The 5,447-nt window shown below is 38.2% G+C and overlaps 1 non-coding gene across 1 annotated transcript; it reads left to right on the top strand.

Moving 5' to 3' along the window:
• The first annotated feature begins 315 nt into the window (after nt 1–315).
• On the top strand, nt 316–479 carry LOC111722115. Its single transcript, XR_002771050.1, has one exon. It is a non-coding gene; the product is annotated as a U1 spliceosomal RNA (small nuclear RNA).
• The last annotated feature ends 4,968 nt before the right edge of the window (nt 480–5,447 follow it).

Genomic DNA, 5,447 nt, shown 5'->3' with positions numbered 1-5,447 from the left:
TCAAAGGAGAGGATATATTTTATATGACTTTTGATATTTATTGTAATATAATTTTTGATTCTTTTGGAACAAGAATCACCTGCTTTGTCTTTCTTTACTCATATAGTAAATATAGCACTTTCTTTGATTTATTCATGCATTCCTTTACTAAAAATAATACAATTCATATTCAAAAGCCCAAGAACAAAATAAGCTTATTTCCCATTATGATAATGAACAGGAATCTTTTTGTAATGGACCTCAGTAATTTTTGATTTTTAACTCACAAGGAATTCAAGGAATTGAGTGACTTTGCCTTAAGAAAACGTCTTCATTATACTTACCTGGCAGGGGAGATACTGTGATCACAAAGGTGGTTTTCCCAGGGCGAGGCTTATCCCTCGCACTCCAGATGTGCTGACCCTTGTGATTTCCCCAATTGTGGGAAACTCGACTGCATAATTTATAGTAGTGAGGGACTGCATTCGTGTTCTCCCCTGGAAAAAGAAAAAAAAGAAAGAAAAAGAAAATGTCCTCATTTCCCATATACTTACAGAGGTGAACATTTTTTTCAGAGTTTGTATATAGTATAATCACCCTGATTTGATAACTTTACAGTTTATACATGTGTTGGAAAATTGTGTTGTACCCCACAAATATGTGTACTTATTTGTCAATCATAAACTTTTAAAATTTCTTTAAAAACATGTAATTGGGCTCAGTGCCTGTGGCTCAACCGGCTAAGGTGCCAGCCACATACACCTGAGCTGGTGAGTTCAAATCCAGCCCAGGCCCCACCAAACAACAATGACAGCTGCAACCCAAAGTAGCCAGGCATTGTGGTGGGTGCCTATAGTCCCAGCTACTTGGGAGGCAGAGGCAGGAGAATCGCTTGAGCCCAGAAGTTGGAGGTTTCTGTGAATTGTGATGCCATGGCACTCTACCCAGGGTGACAGCTTGAGGCTCTGTCTCAAAAAAAATAAAAATAAAAATAAAAACATGTAATTGATGAGGAACCCTATCTGATCCATAAATACTAATTATAATTAATTACTAAGGCCATATTTAATTACACAATTATTTATTCAAATACATTGTTTATTTTTGTTCATTTCAATAAGTCACTTATATAATTTAAGTATTTAATTAAATAATGAATTGGTACTATAATAATTTTTCAAAAAAGTGTCCTTAAGAGATTTCCAGTTGAATTTTACTTTTTATCTTGGCATTCTGGAACACTTGTAATATATTTAGTTTTAGACAAACTGTTCACCAATACTAACAGTAATTCAATCAAGACTTTTAACACTTAGATCCCTATTTACAGGAAAATTAAAAAATTAAAATGCCAATTTACATATAATTTTTGTAGCCGTAATATTATAAGGTAATCAATGAAAGACAAGTATAAGTGTATATCATTCTACAACAAAATTTCTTCAAGGGACACAGAATGGAAATATAAGCTCAAGGAGAAATAGACTCAAAGTAAAATATCTCATTATTCTGAAGGTCTTTATGCATTTTTAACAAACGATTGTGGTGGCTATTACCTTGATATGGCATTTGTAAACCATTAGCTGCATTTAAGACACTATGGTAATAATTTTTTATTTTTTATTTTTATTTTTATTTTTTTGAGACAGAGTTTCTAGCTGTCACCCTGGGTAGAGTGCTGTGGCATCACAACTCACAGCAACCTCAAACTCCTGGGCTTAAATGATTGTCTTGCCTCAACTGCCTTGCAGTTGTCATTGTTGTTTAGCTGGCTTGAGCCGTGTTTGAACCCGCCAGCCTTGCTGTATGTAGCTGGTGCCCTACCCACTGAGAACGGGGGTCACCTGGTAATAATTTTATTTTTAAGTGTGAATGTTATATAATATGCCAGAAATTAAATTCTTCCCAATGATTTCACTAAAGATGAAAAAATTTAGATACTAAATAAAACAGTGTAATAGGTGACTTGATTTAATGTAATTCTTTTAGGGAGTTCACAAGCTGAGAGGGCCAGGACTGAAAGCCAGTAGGTCTGGCCAGAGCCCGGGAATCAGGTTATTTAACTGTCCCCTGGGGAGTCTAACACCCTGCCTGATGGGGAACCTGGTCGCCATTTGATTTAGATGGGTGCTTTTATTTAAACTTCTGAAAATCTTACTGTATCTATTTTTAGTAGTTTTGAAGCTTAGGTTTTTCAAAAGACCTGGTGATATTATACATGGCTTGTGATTAAGCTGCTTCACCCAGTCATCACTCTTCACATTCATCTGGGTTTCTTCCCAGGTGGTCTGACTGCAGGAAACTGCTCAGGTGGTTTTTGCAGACTCTTTCTTCTAGTGATAATGCCAAGGGTGATAAATAAGGTATTTCCCTGAATTCTATGAAGGAAAAAGTGCAAAGGGCCTGACTGGGCTACAAGAGGTTCCAGGTGTGGGGGCCTTCTCTTACACCGTATCCTGGGTCCTTGTTCCCAGGCTCTGGTGCTTGAGTCATTCCCAGGCAGCAAGAATAAGTAATAAACACTCCTATGAGATGGCCTTTCCCTGTCTCCACAAGAAAGACAAAAGAAGGACTTTCAGAGAGGTTGGAGATGGTCAGAAAAAGGGATATGGGCAAGAACCCTAAGAACACGGAGGAAGCGCGGCCACAGGAAAGGGCTGGACTGGGAGTGCCGGAGGGACGCTCAGGGTCATGCACATCTCATGTTCATTTTAAATGGTTTGCTACGTTGCGATGCACTCATATCTCATTCCCTCCAACCCTCAGCGAATTCTGCGACACACAAGGTGTTAGGGATACTTTGAGGGGAGAGAATTAAAGAAGAACGCAGCATGCTGTGTTTCAGGGGATACAGGGCTGAGAGAATAGAACTTCTCCAGGAGGGAAGACAGACCCAGAACACCCAGAGAGTTCAATGGAATAGGAAATCTGTGCAAGTGTTGACCGGGCAAGTCCATGCACTTGAGAATCACGGAGAGGAAGGATGATGGCTGTGCCACGTGAAACTCACGTGAGATGAAGGGGCAAACTGGTTTTATTATATATTTTTTTGAGTTTTTTTTATTTTTTCAAATTAATATGAGGGTACAATTTTTAGGTTACACTGTTCTCACTTCTAGGGTAAAGTTCCATTTGTTAGAAGAGCCCCTCACCCAGGGGGCATGTTATACACCCTCACAGTGTGCACATGAGGGGAGATCCTGCCTCCTGCTGTCCCTCCTTCTGCCAAACATCCTCCCCCTCCCACCTCCCTCTACCCCCAAACTGGACTATATTAGTGTTTTATTGCTCTTCTGAGCCTGTAATTGTTTATATATTGATATCATATTAGTATGGAGTACATTGGATATTTATTTTTCCATTCTTGTGGTACTTTACTAAGAAGAATGTATTTCAACTCCACCCAGGTAAATGTAAAAGATGCAAATCTCCATATTTTTAATGGCTGAGTAATATTCCATGGTATACATATACCACAATTGCTTGATCCATTCATGGGTTGATGGGCATTTAAGTTGTTTCCAGTAAACCGGGTTTAGATGATATTGAACTTTTTCTCTCATTTTCATTTTAAAGGTAACCCACAAGATAAAAAGTTTGAAGAGTATGACAAGATTAGGGAAACCAGAAAAATCATGTATAAATACATATTTTTTGTTGAACAAACGGGAACATTATATATTTGCCAGATTTTTTTTCTTTTAATATTAAAAGGATAGATGATTCTAGAAGGCTGAAGGACCTGAAGACAGTAGACAGAGCTACCACTTGGGGTGTCCCTACATTAGCTAGTTTAGTCCTATTTTATGGATGAAACAAAAGCATGCTCAGATGTAGAGATAAGCACCCCATGCTCAGGCATGGCAGTTGCAGGTGTGTGTTGCTTCTTTGTGCTTTGCAGACACTGTGCTTTGGAAGTTTGTGGCAATTCGGCTTCAGGCAAGCTTATTGGTGCAACTTTTCAACAGCATGTGTTCACTTCATGTTTCTGTGTCACTTTTTTGGTAGTTCGCACAATATTTTAAACCTTTAAAAATTATTATATTTTATGATAATTTGTGATCATTGATGTTACTATTATAGTTGTTTTGTGGGTCACCATGAACCGTGCTCAAATGCTATTGCTCTTCCACTGGCCATGTCACCATCTCCTTCCTTCTTCTCAGACCCTCTCCCCCATTCCTTGAGTCCCAGCAATATGGAAATTAGGCCAATTAGTATCTCTGCAATGGCCTCTAAATGCTCCATTGAAAGGAAGAGTCACGCATCTCTCACTTTAGATCAAAAGCTAGAAATGATTAAGCTTAGTGAGGAAGGGATATCAAAAACTGAGACAGACCAAAAGCCAGGCCTCTTGTACCAAACAGTAAGCCAGGTGAATGCAAAGGAAATGTTCTTGAAGGACAATAAAACAGCTGCTTCGGGAAACACACAAATGGTACAAAAGCAAAACTGTCAGATAATGTGAAGAAAGTGTTGGTAGTCTGGATAGAAGATCAAATCAGCCACAACATTTCCTTATGCCAAAGCCTAATCCAGAAAAAGACTCTAACTTTCTTCAATTCTGAAGCTGAGAGAGGTGAGGAACTTGCAAAAGAAAGTTTGAAGCTAGCAGAGATTGCTTTATAAGATTAAAGAAAAGAAACCAACTCTATAACTTAACAATGCAAACTGAAGCATCAAGTGTTAATGGAGAATCTGTAGCAAGTTAACCAAAAGATCTAGTTAAGGTAATTAATGATGGTGGCTGCACCCAAGAACAGATTTTCACTGTAGACAAAATAGCCTTTGATTGGAAGGAAATGCCATCTAGGGATTTCATAGCTAGGGAGGAGGAGTCAATGCCTGGCCTTTAAACTTTAAAAGACAAGTTGAGTTTCTTGTTAGAGGCTAATGCAGCTGGTGACTTTAAATTGAAGCCAATGCTCACTTAGTATTTTGAAAATCCTAGGGTCCTTAATAGTTATGCTAAATCTATTCTGCCTGTGCTCTACGAATGGAACAACAAAGCCTTGATAGCACATCTGTGTATAGGATGGCTTACTAAATATTTTAAGCCCATTGTTAAGATCTACGGCTCAGAAAAAAAAAAAAAAAAATTCCTTTCAAAATACTACTGGTCACCCAAGAGCTCTGATGGAGATGTACAAGGAGATAAATGTTGTTTTCATACTTACTAACATAGCATCCATTCTGCAGCCCATGGATCAAGGAGGAATTTTTACTTTCAAGACTTTTTATTTAAGCAATACATTTTTTCCAGCCCCAGCCAAAAGAAAAAGAAAGAAAGAAATACATTTTTTAAGGCTATAGCTACTATAGATGGTGATTCCTCTAATGGATCTGGGCAAATTAAAAACCTTCTGGAAAGGATCCACCAGTAAGACCATCTGATTCATAGAAGGTCAAAATATCAACACTAAGAGAGTTGAGCAGCAGTTGATTGCAACCCTCATGGACGGTTTGGT

This window comes from Otolemur garnettii, unplaced genomic scaffold (genome assembly GCF_000181295.1).
Source record: "Otolemur garnettii isolate 467f Iridium unplaced genomic scaffold, OtoGar3 scaffold00214, whole genome shotgun sequence".
Classification (NCBI taxonomy): Eukaryota; Metazoa; Chordata; class Mammalia; order Primates; family Galagidae; genus Otolemur; species Otolemur garnettii.
Note: the sequence above shows the minus strand (reverse complement) of the source record. Positions and strands in the feature narration are given on the sequence as shown.